Genomic DNA, 23,470 nt, shown 5'->3' with positions numbered 1-23,470 from the left:
TAATTACAATAGCGCAAGTGAGCAGAGAGCTGAGGAGACTTCGTGCCAGCAAAGCAGCGGGTCCAGATGGAGTATTGCCACGACTGCTGAAGGTCTGTGCATCGGAGCTGGGGGGTCCTCTACAGCGCATCTTCAACCTGAGCCTGGAACAGGGGAGAGTCCCGAGGCTTTGGAAAACATCTTGTATCACCCCAGTCCCAAAGGTATCACGTCCTAGTGAGCTGAATGACTTTCGGCCTGTTGCTCTGACATCACATGTGATGAAGACAATGGAGAGGCTGCTGCTTCACCACCTTAGGCCACAGGTTCAACACATCCTTGACCCTCTGCAGTTTGCATATCAGGAGAAGGTGGGAGCGGAGGATGCCATCATCTATATGTTACACCGATCCCTCTCTCACTTGGACAGAGGCAGTGGTGCTGTAAGAATTATGTTTCTAGACTTCTCTAGCGCCTTCAACACAATCCAACCTCTGCTCCTTAGGGACAAGCTGACAGAGATGGGATTAGATACATACCTAGTGGCATGGATCGTGGGCTATCTTAAAGACAGACCTCAGTATGTGCATCTTGGGAACTGCACGTCTGACATTGTGGTCAGCAACACAGGAGCACCACAAGGGACTGTACTTTCTCCAGTCCTGTTCAGCCTATATACATCAGACTTCCAATACAACTCGGAGTCCTACCATGTGCAAAAGTTCGCTGATGACACTGCTATCGTGGGCTGCATCAGGAATGGGCTGGAGGATGAGTATAGGGACCTAATCAATGACTTTGTTAAATGGTGCGACTCAAACCACCTACAACTGAACACCAGCAAAACCAAGGAGTTGGTGGTGGATTTTAGGAGGCCCAGACCCCTCATAGACCCCGTGATCATCAAAGGTGACTGTGTGCAGATGGTGCAGACCTATAAATATCTGGGAGTGCAGCTGGATAATAAATTAGACTGGACTGCCAATACTGATGTGCTGTGCAAGAAAGGACAGAGCCGACTATACTTCCTTAGAAGGCTGGCGTCCTTCAACATCTGCAATAAGATGCTGCAGATGTTCTATCAGACAGTTGTGGCGAGCGCCCTCTTCTACGCGGTGGTGTGCTGGGGAGGCAGCATTAAGAGGAAAGACGCCTCACGTCTGGACAAACTGGTGAGGAAGGCAGGCTCTATTGTTGGCATGGAGCTGGACAGTTTAACATCTGTGGCAGAGCGAAGGGCACTCAGCAGGCTTCTATCAATTATGGAGAATCCACTGCATCCACTAAATAGTATCATCTCCAGACAGAAGAGCAGCTTCAGCGACAGACTGCTGTCACTGTCCTGCTCCACTGACAGATTGAGGAGATCGTTCCTCCCCCAAACTATGCGACTCTTCAATTCCACCCGGGGGTGTAAACGTTAACATTTAACATTATACAAAGTTATTGTCTGTTTTTCACCTGCATTATTATCATTCTTTAATTTAATATTATTTATTGTATCATTATGCTGCTGCTGGAGAATGTGAATTTCCCATTGGGATTAATAAAGTATCTATCTATCTATCTATCTATCTATCTATCTATCTATCTATCTATCTATCTATCTATCTATCTATCTATTTAGGTTTGGCTTGTGTTACGTGTAGCAACAGTCAATCCACGCCATCCAACTTGTGCAGTGTTACATAGTTATCTCGTACATCAAACTACATTATCTGCTGAAGACAGGTAATAGAATACGTTTAAAAATATATGATAACTGATATCCCTTATCTTATGTGTGCCATCGGTGTTCATCCCAAGCCTTTCTTTGGTATCCTCGTGTGTCTCACCCTGCCTTGGCCGGCGTTTCCTCTCTCCAGTGCGTTCCTGCAAAGCCAGTGTGGTGAACTGATTTTTAGCATATCATTTGGTACATATTTTGTATATTTTTTATTTGTAAGCTAGACAAAGCAAATTTAATATTAGTGTTACAGGAGGCATGTTTTACTTCATTGATGAGAACAGTGGTGCTTTGAGGTTTAACTAACCATCCAGGCTTTAGGACTGACTCAGAATGAGTTATTTATGGCGAGGGACATGGAGCATCAAACCAGCTTGGCAAGGGTGACTGTGCTTGGACTTACATGAACGTACAAGTCATCCACCACAAAAAGGCCATAAACTGACTAAGCAAAGCAACTGGGGGATGAGTCGTACCTGAACTCTTGTATTGGTTTTATTGGTAACTGGACAGGAAGGAACTGGAAAATTAATTCTATTGGTCTAAAGTATAGCTGTTTATGATTGGTTTTGAATTGGAGGCCATTCTGTACTACAACATCCCATTGGTTTGTGTTTTGTTGTAAGAATGGCATAAAGTCAGTCACCTTGCCTTTACCTCTTTCTCTTTCTCTGTCTCTGTCTCACTCACCATATGGCCATGAAGAGAAGACTATGATGAAGGCAACTCTGTCTCAGCAGGTATGTGGTCTGTTTCGATAGTTCATTCAAAGGCCATGTGGTAGCAAAGCAGGCTAGACGGAAGAATTAGCCGAGAGCTGCCGGTGGATGCAAGATACACTGCTACTTCACCTGTAATGGTATGGTTTGCCAATATTCACATAGTATTTCACTTCCTTAATATTTTTGGGCATTTTTATCAATAATATATAATTAAATGTGTAACTTAACCCCTACCTGTTTCTTTACTCTGTCTAATTGCCTGAGGTTACAGATATAGAAGGGAAGAGGGGAGGGAGTGCTAAAGTATCAGATAACAGAGTGGTAAGTGTATGGGATTTTTGACATTTTATTAAGGTTTACACAATAAAGAGCATAATGGGAAAAACAGGGTCACCACAGGACCCTACACGATAAAACAGCCTGCTTCTCAGACTCTGTCATTTGGAGGTGCCTTGCTTGTCTCCTGTCCACTTTTGCATTGTTTATTATTAAATATATAATAAGTATGTAGAATATACATGTTCTAGTAAATCAAACATAACCACGAAAACGTCAATACAAAATAAAACATCCATCCCACCGCGCCCATCCCACCCCACAGCCCCAAATTGCACAAGTTAATGACGGAGGAGAGAAGGCATGGCTACACACGGGAAAAACGAAGTGACCATCAAGTAAAGCTTCATTCCTGATAAGTCTGAATAAGTTATGTATTTGATTGCCGCTTAGAAGTATTTGAGCCAGCAGTACCATTAATTCTAGCAGCAGATAGCTTGAGAAGCATAAGGCTGTAGAAAGATGATTTCCAGAAGTTATAGGATAGAGAGTTCTGAGATTTCCAACTTAAAGCTAGGCCTAATTTTGCAGTGGTTGTGCCTAAACAGAACAGTTTCTGCTGTAAAGAGCAGAAAGCTCCAAAAGAAGGAAACCCGGAGGAATAAATGGGATATTATAGGCAAGGACAGAAAAAAGATAAAGTGACGCAGCTTGAAAAATGTTTAGAACATTTCCAGTACATACTGTATGTTGAAAGTACCTGGGGGTTTAAAGAGCAAAGAGAACAAAGGGAAACATTAGAAAGGCCTGTAGCAAACCGTTTTATGGTGTGTGGTATTCAGATGATGCACACATTTGAATTGTGTGTGCTGATGAGTGAGATTTCTAAAGGCAAAGGTTATATTCTGAAAACTCAGGACCTAATCAAGAGGAGCAGACAGTGATTGGTCACGTCCCCTGACTGACTGAATTGGCAAAGAGGTGGAAATAGTCTCATGTAAAAAGGCATAAGTAGTTTCCAGTGCACTTTTTCGTTACCATAACCAAGTAACAATTTTTATATTAATTTTTTACTTTATGAAAAGTCCCATTATCCACTGTGAAAATATCATTCATATTCTTGCAATAATTCCTATGTTTGAAGGCAACTCTCAGGACTTCTCCTATGCCTTTCTTTGGTTGTGTCAACTTCTCATGCCCAGCACTTCCTGTCTTGATTGCATTTGACTGAGCAACCAAACTGAAACTGACCAATCAAATTGTTTGGAGAGACTGGACGCACACATACACACAGACCATACTGTTTTACTATATATGGATGGTTAATGATTTGCAATTTAGTTTTGTGTATTCAAGGACACCAGTGGAAATTAAGGAGAAGTGCATTTGGGGCCAGGAAGCACTTCTTTATGCAAAGAGATGTTGGACTCTGGAACATACTACTGAGACTTTTAGTTAAATTTGCAGCCTTGAAAACCTTTAAGAACAATCTGTATGAGATATTGGGACATCTTAACTATTAGCTAAACAAACAAGCTGGACGGACTGAATGGTCTCCTCTCATTTGTTGTATTTCTTATGTTAAAATGTAAAGGAAGGACAAGTACATCAGCTAAGAGTAGGGGCTCCAGCTGGAAAGCCATATTCAATTTGAAAGACTAAAGGAACAAAAATAGTAATTTATATAAACAGGTGCCACCTTACAATGTGCCACGGATGTTGTAAGTTGGAAAAAATGCAGTCACAGGAGCATCATCTGTTCTCTTTGAGGTCTGCTAGTCACAATACAGGGTCCTGTAAGATAAGGAGTTTTATCCTTCCTGCCCAGAAGGGACGGAGTGGCGGTAATGCCAGTCATATTCTATGTGGGGTTTGTTCCATTTAGAGAGGAAGAATACAGAAACGGAGTTAACAACTGTTCTACTCTTCTACTATTATCCCTGTTTTCCCTAAAAATGATCCTCATAAGAGACACACCATGATTCTGTGTGTGACAACAGCTATTAACATGGTAAGCAACCACAATTAATCGTTACCATACAACTGCTACAGGGGATTATTTATGGCGAGGTGATGAATCAAAAAGTAAATAAACAAATAATGTTTTATCCAGGGTTGGTTCCCAAATTGCACCTGTTCTTGGAAGAAGGATTCCCACAACCCTGAGCTGGACATATTAGGTAATGGATGGATTAGTTTGTTGAAAGAGACTTGTGCTCCTTTTGGATGCAAGGGTCCAACCTCCATACGTCTTCACCACATGTAAACTAAAAATGCATTTTCTGCAACTTACCACATGATATTCATCACTTCAAGGACTTTAATTGTGTTCCTCTAATGCAGGAGTCTCCAGCTCTGGTCCTGGTGTGCTACTGTGGCTGTAGGTTTTCATTCTAACCCTTATCTTAATTACTGACCAATTTTTATTGGTAATTACCTTGATTTGCCTTCATTTTATCTGACTTGCTATTTAAGACTCAGACCCCTTAATTATTTATTTTTTCATTAATTAGCAACCAAAGAATTATGAGATACTTAATGAGATACTGCGTCCATCATACACTATTTGAAAATAAACAAAGGTGAAGGTCTCAGTAATGTCGATCTGCTCAGGTTCACAAAACATTTTGATGGAGTTGTTATAAAGAAAGACAATGAATGTTGCATTTATGCTTCACATGTTGATTTTTATTTCTTCTGAACACCCTTCTCAGCCACACCTTACTGTTATCTTCCAATGAAGCCAATTAGGCATTAAAACATTTTTGAAAAGGGAATAAATCATTGTTTTAGAACAATAAACCATGCCTCTTTTCAAAATGGCCCCTTTCAAATTTAATAGAAATGACTATTAAGTTACTGAGCATTGTGGAAATAAAAATATCCAGAAAGAAACAAATAATCTAAGTCTCAACACAAACAAAACACATGACAACGGGAGAAATTTGTACATATGGTGTCCTCGCCACTCATAGTCCTTCCAGTCACAGTAAATCTTGGTCCTGCACTTCCCAAGGCGGGGAGAATCGTACTTTTACTAGTCTTAGTGTCATTTGCTGTAGCAATTTTTAAAGTACTAATTTTTTAATTCAGTTCACTTTACCTTTGTAAAGTCTGTAGAATATGCTGATGTCACAGTAATGTCAGGGCCATTGGTGTCAGTCGTATCAAATCTGCACACAAATCTTTTGAAAACTTTGGGTTTAGTTATTTGGATTTGTTTTCCTTTGTGCAATATTTGGGTAATGTCTAAAATGGGGACAAAAGAGTAGCAGAAGTCTACGACATGGAAATTTTGGCCAATAACTAAGTTCATCAAAGGAACTGGAAGAAATGGGCTTTCCATGGAACATGAAACAGAACAGAGACAAGAAAAAAAGCAAAAACTCAAAATTAATATAAAACAGAAGAGTATCTGCTTTTATGTGTGGTTAAGTCCACAAACATTTCTTACTTACATTTGGTATATTTGTACTTGTTCTTGCTAAAATCCCTCTTGGAACAGATCTATCTATCTATCTATCTATCTATCTATCTATCTATCTATCTATCTATCTATCTATCTATCTATCTATCTATCTATCTATCTATCTATCTATCTATCTATCTATCTATCTATCTATCTATTTACTGAAGAAAAAAGTCTGAAACCAGGCAGTCAGCCCTGTCTGGTTTCTGGTGGTCCCTATGAATAAACAGAATTTATCAATTTATCAACTTGTTTAATGAAAATGTCTCCATACTGATTGTTCCTAACAGTGAATATGCACTTGAATACTTGATGTTGTTCAGTAGGTTTATTGCCCTGGGCCTCTGTGTATGAAACAGGAATTGACAAGGTTTTAATTTATGAAGATGTCAGTAAAACAAACATGCAGTTCCAACATACATCCATCCAAGAATCTGTCCATTTATGTTTTGGACCGTGAGTTATACATTTAAAATCCTGACCAGTTGTCTTCTGTTATTGTATATGGGGTAAGGAGTCAAAACATTATAACTCTGGGGGAGCTGTGATAGTCTTTAATGTGGCCTCAATTGTCAGTTGTTATTAAATCACTTGAACCATGTAGGAAATGTGTGGCAAATCTGAGTCATTTTTACAGGAATGACTTGCCTTTCATGGTTAAAAAATATCAGACAACAGATTTGTGACCTCTGTTTTCAGAAAGCAAATCTTTTCAGGAAGAAACTGAACTGTTCATAAATGTTTTGTTTTTGTCTTTCTGTCTCTTCAATTTTGAACACACAAACACGGTAATGAATGCAGATTTGTAAAGAACATGGTGAATGACTGAATGAAGGGTTATTGGGCTGCACATTATGTTCAGTTTGAGGATTGTGTTCACTGTTGTAATATTCCAGGCTGTGACCTAAAACAGGATTGGAGCTATCAATTGTCAACACGTTTTTTTTTAATATTCAAACTGAGTTAAAATTCATGTCAGTAGTTGGTGAAAGTAACTTGGAAATGAAAACTGCCTTAGGCACTGGGGCTCATCAGCTCAGGATTATTTTGAATGCAGCCATTTCATTGATAAGAACTGCTTTAGACTGCATTTTATATACACAGAATCAACAACCACAACATTTATTTTGTGTATATAACACATTCTCATGTACTAAAATATCTCTAAGTGCTTTAAAACAATAATCATAGGGTTACAAAGATGAACGTGAAAAACTGAAGAGCAATTATTGATAAAAAAATTCTTAAGGACTGTAAAACATGGCCAGTAAATGTCCTGACTAGTAATCAAGCATGGCCAGGGAAGAGAGGGAAATAAACACTAATCAACAAGAAAGCTGGTGAGTAAAACATTTGGGGTACCAAAGCCAAACATGGCTTAACCCCCTCAAGGGCTTCTAACAAACACGTGTGTCAAGGCTTATTGGTTACAGTAACGTTAGTATAGCCCTGCGTAGATTACTTCATGCTTCTCTGTGTCATAAGTGGCCATGACAGGCTATGATCAAGCGGCAGTGGCACATAGGCTACTACCAAATTTATTTGGAAAAAAAACACACAAAAAGGTAGTGAGCACTCTATAAAATAATTACAATTATGATAAGAGCCAATCACTACACAGCCTCACTCTCCCATAAACACACACACAGCAAAGAAAAACATTTTGTAAAAGATAAGTTACAGAGGTCAATATTTATTAATTTACTGAAGTATTCAACCGTATTGCCAAGGTCAGGGGTGGGCAAATTCATTCCTGGAGGGCCGCAGTGGCTGCGGGTTTTTGTTCCAACCCAGTTGCTTAATTAGAAAACAATCCTTGCCATTAATTACATTTCATGGCTTGTTAGTGCTTTAACTCTGCTATGTCAAGTCATTCTCATATCCTAGATTTTTTTTTTCCATTCTAAGGATATCATCCAAATACTTTGAAGTGTAAAATGGATGGGTAATTCTCAATCCTTCACTTTTTTCTCTTCTCTTTCCTTCCAAGTATTTAATTAAACCAAATAGTGCACGATAAATACACACAGGTATAAAGGGTAACAAGCAAAATGGGATGGATGGATAACTGCTGGTTTCTTTTGTCATTTGCATCTTATTGCTAATAAGGAACAATTAAAAACCAAGAATGCAGCTGTTTAAGAATTAAATAAGCAATAAGGGTTCATAATCTTAACGAGGGAGATAACTAAAATGAAGCAGAAGTGTTTCTTGAGCAATAAGTGCTTCTTATTAAGCAATTGGGTTGGAACAAAAACCTGCAGCCACTGCGGCCCTCCAGGAATGAATTTGCCCACCCCTGGCCAAGGTGTATCACCAACATTAAAGCTTTCAAGATTTTTTTGTACTTTACTTGTGGAATATTTAAGAAAATAATGTGATATTATGATTAGGAATATTTGCTAGAATGTAACAAATTGTTCAGATCCTTACAATGGATACAATTAAAATGAATTCCAAATGACACAGGTAACCAGTGTAATGGTACCAGGGCTGGTGTAATGTGTTCAGATTTTACGTTTTTCGTAAAGTTTTTTGCTGCTGTGTTCTGGACAAACTGTAGCTGTGTTATATTTTTTTAAGCAATTCTGATAGGAGTGTGCTGTAATAATCAAGAATTCTGAAGACAAAAGTGTGTATTAACTTTTCAGCAACGTTTCCGTCCTAAGAGATCTATGGTAACTCTTGCTATATTTTTCAAAGTAAACTGTGCAGTCTTAATAATATATTTAATATGTGCTTTGAAATTTTGCTCAGAGATTTTTTACTTCTGGCCACATTAGTAAATTCAGATGGTCAAGTTTATTTTTAAGATCTTCATTTTTTTACTTTTCTGCCTCTGATTAAAATGTTTATTTTGTTCACGTTTATCCATCCATCCATCCATTTTCCAACCCGCTGAATCCAAACACAGGGTCACGGGGGTCTGCTGGAGCCAATCCCAGCCAACACAGGGCACAAGGCAGGAAACAATCCTGGGCAGGGTGCCAACCCACCGCAGGACACACACAAACACACCCACACACCAAGCACACACTAGGGCCAAGTTAGAATCACCAATCCACCTAACCTGCATGTCTTTGGACTGTGGGAGGAAACCGGAGCGCCCGGAGGAAACCCACGCAGACACGGGGAGAACATGCAAACTCCACGCAGGGAGGACCCGGGAAGCGAACCCGGGTCCCCAGATCACCCAACTGCGAGGCAGCAGCGCTACCCACTGCGCCACCGTGCCGCCTTGTTCACGTTTAGTTTAAGGAAATTACTACTCATCCATTCTGTGATGCTAGTAGGACACTGGATCAGATAGATAGATAGATAGATAGATAGATAGATAGATAGATAGATAGATAGATAGATAGATAGATAGATAGATAGATAGATAGATAGATAGATAGATAGATAGATAGAGAGGACAACAATAAAGAGTTGGGCCACCCAATATAATTATTGTGGAGTCGTCTCTGCAAATGCAAGTTGAAATGGAACTGCCAAATATGGCAGAGTTTCTGACTTTAGGTCCTCCAGCTAGGAAGAGGCGGGTCCACGTGGATGAATACCAGAAGAGACATCACAGGTGTTCTACACATCCATCATCCAGTCTGCAGAGGGAGAAAGACGTTAAGACACAGGGCCAACTTCTGGTGTGGCAGTGGAATTACAGTCACTAGAGCCCGTCAGCTGTCCCCTATGAACATGTGCAGAGAATACTATTTTATTTGTCCCTAGGAGAAAATCAAGACTTTCCAGAGGTTTAACAAAAATAGAAATATTATTACTAACAACAACCACTCAAATACACATGAGAACTTCAGGCTAGGATAATGCTAAGTGATCTGTTGTTACAACAGGCTTGTAGATGGGATTAAGACAGATCGGGGGGGGGGTTGGTATTCAATCCCCCGATTCGCTTAAATCATTCGAGATCAAATGCCTCAAATTTGATGAGTCAATGCCGGTGAAACTCGTCTGGGATAAGTCGGTTTTCAAACGCAGCCGTGTATTAGATTAGTAGAGCTGGATCTAATCATCAGAGATGAATGTGCGCGCCCGCACTGATTGAAAAGCCCATAAATATTGAGTCTAGAAAACATGATCAGCAAGTCTTTGATATGCTAGAACAAAATGACGAAAGAACTGGCGCATTTTTTTTCACAAAAGCGGAGCAGGACCTTTTATTTGAAGGACATGAAGAATTTCAAGATTTAATATGCACAAGGGGTAACACTGCAAAAGCAGCCCAGACCAGAAAAGACAGCTGGCAAAAAGTGGCCGACAAATTAAATGCTAAGTAGTGTGCATTGTACTTACTGAATGCAGCGTTTCATTTTCTATGTGTCAGATTAATTATTATTTAATATGTCATAATTCCAGATCAAACGTGAGCACAAGGAGAACACGGGAACAGGTTAAAGTGAAGTACAAGAATATACTTCAAACTGGTAAATATTGGTATATAACTATTTAAAGAATTATTGACATAAATAATCATATACAGTAATCCCTCACTTATCGCGGGAGATAGGTTCCAAGGCAGACGGCGATAACTGAATTTCTGCGAAGTAGGGACACTATATTTATTTAATTATTTAACATGTATTTGGATGTTTTTAAACCCTCCCTGTATTGTTTACAACCCACCATTTACTCTATTAAAAACAGGGACAACTGCTAAGCAATATGAAATCGGTAGATAAGTTTACACTTACTGTATAGCGAAGTACACGTAGCAGCTTGTAGGCGGTCATGACGTCGTCGACCTTGTTGCAAAGATTCCTAAAGCAGATTCCATCCAGACTACTGCCTTATCACGTCCACTTTCAGCTCGTTTTGCACCCTGGTTAAAGGACATTGCGGCCGTAGATCTTATATGCTTTTCCTCCTTTTTAAATAAAAAGAATCGATGTCCTGCAGTGGTGTAGCTGTTCCCTTCCTTCAACATATCCAAAACTTTTACCTTTTCTGCAATCATTTGCATCTTCTGTTGGTGCTTGGACACGGCCCCTGAAGCATTAGCACGTTAATGATGAATGAGTGAGATGAGACTTCCTGGTTAATGCAGCACTCCGTCGCTGAGCCAATCAGCAGCACACAGGAACTTAACTGCGTGCTCTGATTGGGTAGCTTCTCAGCCATCCGCCAATAGCATCTCTTGTATGAAATCAACTGGGCAAACCAACTGAGGAAGCAAGTAAAAAGACCCATTGTCCGCAGAAACCCGCGAAGCAGCGAAAAATCTGCGTTATGTATTTAGATATGCTTACATATAAAATCCGCGAAGTCGTGAATCCGCAAAAAGTGAACCGCAAAGTAGCGAGGGATTACTGTTTAATATAAAAAACATTAATTTTAAAGCTAATACAAACAAAAAAAAACAGGTGGAGGTCCACGCGGTCCAGACCTAACCCCTGCAGAAGAGTTGGCTCTCCTGCAAAATGCCCATCGCCCTGTTTCTCAGGGCATTCCAGGAGGAAGCTCCTCCCCAGAACCAGTGGCAGGATGCATTGGTCACTTCATTCCTGGTAAAGGATGGTCATTGCATATACAGTATTTGTCCTCAATGTGTGCCATAGGTATGTTCCATATAGCCCTCTTTTTTTTTGTTGGGTCAGTTGCAGGGAATGTCATATCCGTAGAACTTGTGTCTGACCAACAAGATGTTGATGAAGGTCAAATATTTGATGAAGACACTGTGTCTGATTATTCATCAGGAGGAGAGGTACATTTTCCAAATAATGTTTGATCAAACTCCACTCTGATCAGTCCCATGTGCCCCAATCACATTTGGAAACCCTGGGTAATGAGAATGTTAGGCTGATTGTGAGATTCTTTATGGAACTGTGGGTGTTTTAGCCTGTGTATTACCTACCTGTAATGGCATGAAACGCCTCTTTTATTGTCTGCACACGCAGGTGTCCAGGAAACACTATGAAAACCCGAAGGAAATATTTCAGAGCCAAACAGACTTTACAAATTGCCTGGCAAACTGCACTTTTAGTTAGATTTTCCACATCGCCTACAGTATATAAAAAAAGTGCCGTTTGCAAAAAACCTCAAAGCAGTGCATACTGTCTGTGTGGTTGTGAGAGCCCGACTTTGCCGAGTTTGACTTCGAATATAAGGTCCTAATACATTTTTGAGGTACAATATTCCCCCTCGGATAAAGCGGTATCTTTCGAAAAGAATTTCCTCTGGGAGCAATAAAGGATCTTGCGGATCACGCAAATGCCTATCTATATGAAATTCTCTTCTTATAATTTGCGCACCGATATCAATTGGTCGTTCATTCATGAACGGTGAAGCCATGACTAAATGAATTCCACGCACGGACACTGATTAAGTGTGTGAGCTAATCCTTGTTTACATAGAACAAACCTGCTCCGAGCAGGTTTGAGGATTAGGATGTGTTGCTATGATGAATTTTGAAAAACCGACAGATCCAGGATCAGGCCAAATCGTCAACAATTATATCCGGCTAAACGAGTAATCCACGTACAAAAAATACCCCCCAGATTGTGATCATGTCTGCACAATTGTTTACTTTAAATGGCATCTTTAACATTGAAATACAGAAGGTGCAGCTTGCCATTATCACAAATAGAACATGATACATGCTGATGGAAGGATGTCACTGTTCTTTTCAAAGTCCCCACATATTTGGAACGATTTATCATTACAAAGTTGGTAGCTGAGTGAATCATTTCTGTTGCAGTGAGGGGAATATAAACATTAATCAGGATGGTGGAGCTTCCCTTCCCAGTGCTCCTTCTGCCTTTGTTCCAATCTATCTGAGAAATAAAGCATGATAATGAACTGTGTATATCTTGGCGTAAGCCTTTAAACCTGAGCATTTATGAACTGGGGAAGAAGCAGATCAAATGCAGTTAAGAGGTCATTTAATTTTTGTCTTTTAAATAAGTGAGAACTGTATTTAGAATATCAGTACCATGCGAAATAATGTGATATAACATACAGTGCATCCGGAAAGTATTCACAGCGCATCACTTTTTCCACATTTTGTTATGTTACAGCCTTATTCCAAAATGGATTAAATTCATTTTTTTCCTCAGAATTCTACACACAACACCCCATAATGACAACGTGAACAAAGTTTACTTGAGATTTTTGCAAATTTATTAAAAATAAAAAAATTGAGAAAGCACATGTACATGAGTATTCACAGCCTTTGCCATGAAGCTCAAAATTGAGCTCAGGTGCATCCTGTTTCCCCTGATCATCCTTGAGATGTTTCTGCAGCTTAATTGGAGTCCACCTGTGGTAAATTCAGTTGATTGGACATGATTTGGAAAGGCACACACCTGTCTATATAAGGTCCCACAGTTGACAGTTCATATCAGAGCACAAACCAAGCATGAAGTCAAAGGAATTGTCTGTAGACCTCCATGACAGGATTGTCTCGAGGCACATATCTGGGGAAGGTTACAGAAAAATTTCTGCAGCTTTGAAGGTCCCAATGAGCACAGTGGTCTCCATCATCCATAAGTGGAAGAAGTTCGAAACCACCAGGACTCTTCCTAGAGCTGGCCAGCCATCTAAACTGAGCGATCGGGGGAGAAGGGCCTTAGTCAGGGAGGTGACCAAGAACCCGATGGTTACTCTGTCAGAGCTCCAGAGGTCCTCTGTGGAGAGATGAGAACCTTCCAGAAGGACAACCATTTCTGCAGCAATCCACCAATCAGGCCTGTACGGTAGAGTGGCCAGACGGAAGCCACTTCTTAGTAAAAGGCACATGGCAGCCCGCTTGGAGTTTGCCAAAAGGCACCTGTAGGACTCTCAGACCATGAGAAAGAAAATTCTCTGGTCTGATGAGACAAAGATTGGACTCTTTGGTGTGAATGCCAGACGTCACGTTTGGAGGAAACCAGGCACCGCTCATCACCAGGCCAATACCATCCCTACAGTGAAGCATGGTGGTGGCAGCATCATGCTGTGTGGATGTTTTTCAGTGGCAGGGACTGGGAGACTAGTCAGGATAAAGGGAAAGATGACTGCAGCAAAGTACAGAGACATCCTGGATGAAAACCTGCTCCAGAGCGCTCTTGACCTCAGACTGGGGCGACGGTTCATCTTTCAGCAGGACAACGACCCTAAGCACACAGCCAAGATATCAAAGGAGTGGCTTCAGGACAACTCTGTGAATGTCCTTGAGTGGCCCAGCCAGAGCCCAGACTTGAATCCGATTGAACATCTCTGGAGAGATCTTAAAATGGCTGTGCACCGACGCTTCCCATCCAACCTGAGAGGTGCTGCAAGGAGGAATGGGCGAAGCTGGCCAAGGATAGGTGTGCCAAGCTTGTGGCATCATATTCAAAAAGACTTGAGGCTGTAATTGCTGCCAAAGGTGCATCGACAAAGTATTGAGCAAAGGCTGTGAATACTTATGTACATGTGAATTCTCAGTTTTTTTTATTTTTAATAAATTTGCAAAAACCTCAAATAAACTTTTTTCATGTTGTCATTATGGGGTGTTGTGTGCAGAATTCTGAGGGAAAAAATGAATTTAATCCATTTTGGAATAAGGCTGTAACATAACAAAATGTGGAAAAAGTGATGTGCTGTGAATACTTTCCGGATGCACTGTATAATTATGAAAGAGCACTTCCGACCAGTTAGGATGTTGCAGACTAGAAGAGGTTTTGTAGTTGTATAACTGTAAAGTCACTTCTAAAAATGACTTAGTCATAATGAATTGCCCAGTCTGTTGGAGCCATAAATAAGCCGTTTAACCCAAGTGTTGTGTAAGTTAAACATTTAATTATGCTTGATTCTGTTGTAATATTTCACATACTTTAAGCCTCGCTTGTTTACTGGCTTACTCCTTTGTAGTTTAGATGACAAATATGGAGGTACAGTAAGTCAGCAGTGGCTTTCAGAACACAGAGGGATTGTTAAACGTGTCTAATGGTAACTTATTTATTTTTTTTTACTACTGAAGACTATTTCGTGTGGCTCTTTATGTGAGACTTTCACTTCTTAGTGGTCTTGTGTGCTCAGTTTTTGTTGATGCTCTCAGAGGTTTGCCCTCTGGGATGCTACACTGGACTAAGTCACCAAAATTTTCAATTGGTTTATTGTCCAAGATCTCTCCATTAAATTGTGTTAGTAATTCATATTTAGACTGTAGGTGTCCCAGTGTTTTTTCTTTACATTAATCATATACTCTTTATACTGCTTTTACTGCTCTTCAGCCAGTCTAGCCAAGACACTAAGACAAGTTGACAGCTTAATCGCAGGTTTCACTTGACAAGTTAGATTGAATATTTTTTTTATTTTCTTTTTCTGAACTGATGCTCTGTTGCTGATTGTTCTTGTACTGTTGTGCTTTGTTAGTCTATATAAGGCTTCCATTTAATGGGTCCTTCCTTTGCAGCACAGACATTTTTTAAATGTCAAACTGCAATCACAATGAGCGTTTAAAATAAAGTGCCCACAGTACCCACCATAAGATCTTTTAAGTAAGATAAGTAGATGGGTTTCTGCGCAACTTCCTTCCACTAACAGCAGTTTTCAAACATCCTTAAAAAGTGAATAGCTATTATTAATGAGCCTTGGGACTATTTTTCACTTGCACTTACTGTACCTGAAAGCCAAGAAAAAGCTTTTCATTAAAATTCTTCAGCTTTCATCAATAAAATAAAAATCATTCTTAGCGGATGGCATATAGGCATATGTCCCTCTATTCTTTTATGCTGAAGAGTTTGTCACGATGGCATTATGTAAAGTTTTCCTAGCATTCAATGCAGAAAAAAGTATTAAAAAGTGAGCATCAATCATGGAGCACACATACAGAAACCCTGGTGAAATGGAGCATGGTGAGCTGACTGAAGACACCAAAAGCACATAAGCCTTATAGAGCATTTTAGAAAGTATTAGATGTACACATCTTTTTAAATAATCTGCTCTACATAATGATAATCCAGCTCTGGGTCACAACAGTCTGCAAAATCCAGCCCTCAACAGGACCCACATCTTAAATGAAGCTGTTAAAATAATAATAACTTGAACTAATACACTGTAGATGGTTACTTCTGCCAAACTTTCAGCCCGGAATTCACTCCTAACTATACAGTGTTAGCTGACATAACACAAAATCATTCTGAACTTCATTCGACTCTTCTTCAAATCTCTCATCTTTTCACATACTGTATCTCCTACCAGAGGGCCTACAAAAATGCCTATTTAGTCTTTTTGTCACTGATCTAGGTAAATTTATTTCTTAAATACATAAATCCTGTTTGTGGTTTATCCTTTACTGTTTTCTAGTTTTTCTAAGGCCAAGTGTGATATGCTGAGGAGGAAGGTAAACTTTCTAGAGGTCAACAAGTGGACTGTTTACCACAATTTTTGCTTCTTGGACAAGTGAAGCCTGTTTTGGCCAGCTCTTTCTGATCATAGTGGTTCTTCTTGTCCCTACTGTTCCACTCATGTAAAAAAAAATAAAGTTTTAGTAGTAAATGAAGGTCCTGCGGTGGGTTGGCACCCTGCCCAGGATTGTTTCCTGCCTTGTGCCCTGTGTTGGCTGGGATTGGCTCCAGCAGACCCCCGTGACCCTGTGTTTGGATTCAGCGGGTTGGACAATGGATGGATGGATGGATAGTAAATGAAGAAGAAACTATTACAACGTGCATGTCTATCATAGAGCACCAATACAGAAATGGTGAAAATGAGCACAATGAACCGACTGATGAGACCAGGAGCATACAGGCCTTATAGAACATTTTAGAAAGCATTAGACATGTTCATTTTTTAAATAATATGCTCTCAATAATCATGATCCAGTTTAGTGTCACAAGAGTTTGCAGAACTCAACCCTCAAGAAGACCCACATCTTAAATGAAACTGTTAAAATAATAATGTGAACTAAAATAACATACTTCGACCAAACTTTCAGCTCAAAATTCACTCTTAACTATAAAATGTTACATAGTATTACACAAAATCATTCAATTCTTCTACAAATCTCTCATCTTTTCATATCTATCTGACCTGAGTCAAGTCAAATCAAGTTGGGGAGCATGCACTGGTACAGTTCCTTGCCGCACCCACTACACAACAAAACAACTCGGGATCCTGGTTGGAAACCCCCCAGACAGACACGCGGTCCAGTCCCACCCTCCGGAAATGACCCTCTATTTGTCGCAGCCAGGTGTTATGTGGGCGACCCCTTGGCCTGGTCCAGCCACTCGGGTCCCCAACAATGAGGATCTTATGAGCTGGATCACCCTCGGGGAAATGCGCTACATGGCCGTAGTGCTGTAACTGACGCTCCCTCACAATGCAGGTAATGTGCCTCATTCGGGACTCCATGAGCAACCGCTCATTCAACACAAAGTCAAACCAACTGTAACCAAGGATTTTCCGGAGAGATACAGTACCAAAGGAGTCCAGTCTTCGTTCTCAGGTCACTTTATAGCGTCCATGTCTTGCAACCATATAGCAAGACAGGAAGCATCAGGACTCTAAAGACTTGGACCTTCGTCCTTTTGTATAGATATCGGGAGTGCCACACAACCCTTTCCAGTGACCTCATGACCCCCTATGCTCTCCCAATCCATCTACTGACTTCATAGGAAGAGTCGCCAGAGACATGAATGTCACTGCTAAGGTAAGTAAATCTCTCGACAAGGTCGACACTCTCTCCACAAACAGACACACTGCTGATAGCTGTGCCCAAGAGGTCATCAAAGGCCTAGATCTTGTTTTTTATTCAGGACACTCGCAAGCCCGGACACTCAGACTCCTCGTTCAGTCTCTCGAGTGCCCCGATGAGATCCTCCATTGATTCCACGAAGATCACAGCATCGTCAGCAAAGTCAATATCAGTGAATCTTTCTTCACCAAAAGATGCCCCACAGCCACTGGACCCCATGACCTTGCCCAACACCCAGTACATACAAGCATTGAACAGAGTAGGAGCAAGAACACACCCCTGACAAATCCCAGAATCAACTGGGAAAAACGCAGAGGTTCTGCCTCCACTCTGCACAGTACTCACAGTACCAGTGTGCAGGCCAGCCATGATATCCAGCAACCTCAAGGAGATCCCGTGAACCCTCAGGATGTCCCACAGGGTAGCTCGGTCACCTAAGTTGAACACTTTACGAAAATCAACAAAGGCTGCAAAGAAACTCTGCTGATATTCGCGTTTGCACTCCATGAGAACCATCAGTGCCAGGATGCGGTTGATGGTAGACTTCTTAGATGTAAAACAGACTGTTCCGGTCGCTGGTAGGTGAGGACAACCCTAGCAAGGACCTTACCCGGCACTGAGAGCAGTGTTATCCCCCAGTAGTTGCCACAATCCAGGTGATCACCCTTCCCTTTCCAGATAGGGACGACAAGTCCCATTTTCCAGTCATTTGGGATGATGCCAGTCTCCCAAATGGAAGCAAAAATTGCTTGCAATGCCAGAAGGACAGCCTTACCACCAGCCTGGAGAAGTTCACCCCAGATACCACAGATCCCTCCAGCCTTTCCTCCCCTCAGCTGGTTCACCACCTGTGCAATCTCAGTGAGATTGGGTGGCTCACAGCTAATTGGAGGATCAGCCTCAAGAATCGTGGACCCAGAGATATCCAATGTCCTAGCTGGAGGATCAGCTTTGAACAACTGCTCAAAGTAGCCAGCCCAGCGGGTCACAACTGCAGTGTTGAAGACCGTTCAATCAGCCGCCTTGACTGTGGCTCTCCGAGGAATAGATTCGGATGTGCGTAATGCTTCAATTCCTCTGTAAGCAGGACGTGGGTCGCTAAACTACAGATGGTGTGTCACTTGCTTACAGATTCCTCTAACAAACGCCTCTTTATTTGCCCTCAGAGCCCTTGCAGCTGTCCTTCTCAGTTCCCGGTACAGACCAGAGTTGCCATTGAGCCGTATGCTGCAGCTCCTCTTGATGATATCCAGGGTGCTCTGCAAGATGAAACACCTCCTTCTGGGAACACCGGTAACACCAACACAACCCTCAGCAACCTTCAGGGTCTTGTCACGGAAGGTCTCCCATATCACATTAGGATCGTCAGTCGCACCCAAATCCGCAAGTTCCTCTCACAAACTGCATACAAACACATTAGAAACAGTCTGATCTTTAAGTCTGGTCAAGTCCAAGCTCATTTTCTTAGTAGGTGGTAACCTATTGGAACTAAGCTGGATCCTAGGAGTAGCAACAACAAGTTTGCGAATTCTGACCACAGTCACACATGAGGTCCTACAAAAATGCTTTCCATAACCTTGGTGGCACCTATGCAAGGGAAATGTATTTCTTAAATACATGACTCCTGTGGCTATTTTATCCTTTTCTTTAACAAAGTTTTTTATAAGCCCAAGTTTGATATGCAAGTCAGAAATGTGTTTAGCACAATTTTTATCCTGGGACATAAGAGGCCAATTTTGACCACTCTTTCCAACCATAGTGGTTCTTCTTGTCTCTATTGTTCCACTCACGCAGAAATCAGCAGGATTTGGTGTGACCAAACTGCAACAACAATATTTATTTATATAGCACATTTTCATACAAATGATGTAGCTCAAAGTGCTTTACAGGATGAAGAAAGAGAAAAAAGACAAAATCTAAAAAATAAAATTAGGCAATACTAATTAACATAGAATAAAAGTAAGGTCCGATGGCCAGGGAGAACAGAAAAAAAAAAAAAAAACTCCAGATGGCTAGAAAAAAAAATCTGCAGGGATTCAGAGGCTACAAGACCACCCAGCCCCCTCTAGGCATTCTACCATGAAAGTTACTTCATGTTTGCCTGGGACTCTTTTGAGTTAGGATAATGTGCTATAGGTGCAGAAGGGTCTTTATTTCCATTCCGGAGATGGACGGCTTTCAGATTTACTTTTGAGGAGTCAATAAACAAGTGATGCTTATCCACATTGTGTTCAGGGACAAGAATCTCCATCACTGAATGAAAAGAAATGTAATGTAATAGTGATTAATATTTGACATGTGCTGTGATGACACTAAATGATGAAAAAATGAAGATGGTGTCACAAAAAAAAAAAAAAAAAAATAAGCCTGATAGAAAAAAGTCTGACTTCATATTTGGAATCAACATTGCAAAGCATCAAAAGACGGTAATTAATGCTTGGCAAAAAGTGTGAGGTACAAATTTATTGTCTCTAGCTTCTGTAAATGTTGCTAATAAAAGGGGAGCTAACTTAATTGAATTTTTTTTATAAAATTCAGCAAGGTAGCCATCAAGACCTGCTGCTTTCCCAGTATGAAGTGAGTTTACAGCATCTAGTAATTCTGAGATTGTCAGAGGTTTACTCAGTTCCTCTGAAATTGCATCATACTTACAATATTTGATCGTGGGCAAAAAATTATTATCTCTAAAGAAATAATCAATTCTTGAGCAACAATAATGTACTGTTGAGAGGAAGAAATATGCTATTAAGTATGGACTTAGAAATCTCCAAGGGCCTAAAAAGTTATGAGCAATTACAAGCTATGTAATCATTTTTGCAGGTTAGATGTTATCGCCCATGTAGCTGAAGACCTATCCAGTTTTGGATTTAAAACACAAAGTCTCTGGCCATTATAATTATATGAGTTTTCACATTAGGAATTGATGCAAATACGTTTTGGATGAAGTCTCTATCATCCACATCGAGTGCATAGATATTTATCAAAATCAGTTTACAATTAAATAAATCACCCATCACCATCACATATAACCCTTCAGGATCAGATACTACATCTGATACTATAAATGAGTATCCACACCTCTAGTTTTCTTCGTATAGCTGGAGTGGAATATTTGACGGGCGGCACGGTGGCGCAGTGGGTAGCGCTGCTGCCTCGCAGTTGGGAGACCTGGGGACCTGGGTTCACTTCCCGGGTCCTCTCTGCATGGAGTTTGCATGTTCTCCCCGTGTCTGTGTGGGTTTCCTCCAGGCGCTCCGGTTTCCTCCCACAGTCCAAAGACATGCAGGTTAGGTGGATTGGCAATTCTAAATTGGCCCTAGTGTGTGCTTGGTGTGTGGGTGTGTTTGTGTGTGTCCTGCGGTGGGTTGGCACCCTGCCCAGGATTGGTTCCTGCCTTGTGCCCTGTGTTGGCTGGGATTGGCTCCAGCAGACCCCCGTGACCCTGTGTTCGGATTCAGCGGGTTGGAAAATGGATGGATGGAATATTTGACCAATCTCTTTGCAACCAAAACTGATCTTTGATAATTATGTGAGTCTCCTGTAAAAATACTATCTTGGAATTTAGACCTGTTAGGTGAAAGAGAATCCTTTTTTCCTCTTTAATTTATGATTGAGACCTTTGACATTCCAGCACACAAAGTCCACTGTTTGGTCCTAGAGACATTGCTTCTGAACTTCTGTTGTCATGTTAAAGTCTTAAATTAAGGTAGCCAATTATTAAATATGATAGCTTTAACTTTAATTTACAAGTTTCTCAGAAGTTATGGCTAAGAAACCTATTGTTATGTCGGCACTTACAATAGCTTGCTCTCTTTCTCTCACCCAGTTGCCTCCCCTAGTGAGGCTAAACCACACTTCATGAAGTCCCAGTCCTCTGACATCCCTAGAGACAGACCATGTGCAGAATAAAACAAGCCCCCCATCAGCGGTGTAAAAAGATTAAAGTAGAGATATCAATTGGCAATACAGTCTAAATGCTATAAACCTAGAATATAATCTTAAACAAATGATGTTAATCAGTACCTGTGGAGAAGCAGATAACTTATGATATTACAGTCCTAATACAATAAACCAAAGGTAAAACATAAAAAACATAAAAGTAGCTGAGAATGAAATAGGATGTGTAATTACAGCAAAAGTCTCATTGCAAATGGACCAAACTGCAGGTAGAATCTGCTTTGCCTTGCCAGGACACAATGAGACTAACAATCGTATTTCAAAAAGTGTCGGGATCAGTTTTCTTAGCTCTTTTTCTGCTTCATCCAGAGAACTAAAAATATAGAACTTGACTTGAATATCCACTCTCAGTTTAGCAGGATACAAGAAGCTCTTTCTGATTTCAGCTTTGCGTAAGTGCTGTTTAATCCTGTAAAATGCGGCATGTTTAGCAGCTGTTGATGGTGAAAAATCAGAGAAAATATGAATGTGTTTATTAATATAATCTCTTGTTTTGGTCTGAGGAATAACATTTATTTTATTAAAGGTAGACACTTAGCTTCACATCGTCAACACCTGTTTAATGTAATATATTCACCCATAAAGTATAACACCTCAGAGATCATCATTGGATGCAGAAAAAGCATTTGAAATGGTTGAATGGGACTATCTATTCAGTACATTGCACACATTTGGGTTTGGCCTGAACATTTGTGCATGGATCAAACTACTGTATACCAGTCCAGAAGCTTCAGTTTATGTTAACATTATTTCAGTCTACTTCAAACTAGAATGACGTACTCGACAAAGATGTTCACTGTCACCACTGCTGTTTGAAATCGCCATTGAGCCATTGGCTGTCGAAATGCATCTGAGATAAAGGGGATTATCAAAGAAGGACTTGAAGAACAGAAAATATTACTATAAGGCAGATGAGATGATATTAAATGTATCAGATCCACAAAATTCTGTGCATGCAGCCCTAACAGCACTGGTAGTATTTCAAAAGATATCTGGACTGAAAATTAATTTGAATAAAAGTGTGCTTTTTCTAGTGAATTCTCTAGCACACAACATTAGATTGGACACCTTCCCTTTTATCATTGCAGATCAGTTTAAATACCTAGAGGTAAACATCACAAATTAAAATAAAGCTCTTTTTCAACAAAATTGTGCTGTCTGAATAGAAAAAGTTTAAGCAAGACTTGCATAGATGGTCTACCCTTCATCTCACTTTAGCAGGGAGAATTAACATTGTCAAGATGAATATCCTCCCTAAGCTTCTGTTTCTATTTCAAAGCATCTCCATATACATTAACAAATCATTTTTAAGAAATTAGATTCAACCATAACTTCATTTATTTGGAATTCAAAACATCCACACAAGGGCAAACCTATAACAACCTAAATCAGAAGGTGGCATGGCTCTACCTAACTTTCAGTTTTATTACTGAGCAGGCAATATACAATCAATAAAAACCTGGACATTGACACAAAGAGATAAACACACACAAGCTTGGTCTGCAATAGAAATAAAATCCTACAATACATCTTTATATTCTTTGTTTTGTACCCTAGTAAATACAAGTGATTGTCAATATACTAACAACCCAATTGTCCTTCATTTACTCAGAATATAGAACCAATGTAGGAAGCACTTCAAGACAGAGAAGCTTTTATCTGTGGCACCT

Source organism: Erpetoichthys calabaricus, chromosome 3 (genome assembly GCF_900747795.2).
Source record: "Erpetoichthys calabaricus chromosome 3, fErpCal1.3, whole genome shotgun sequence".
Lineage (NCBI taxonomy): Eukaryota > Metazoa > Chordata > Cladistia > Polypteriformes > Polypteridae > Erpetoichthys > Erpetoichthys calabaricus.
The sequence above is the reverse complement of the archived record's forward strand: the minus strand, read 5'-3'. Positions refer to the sequence as shown.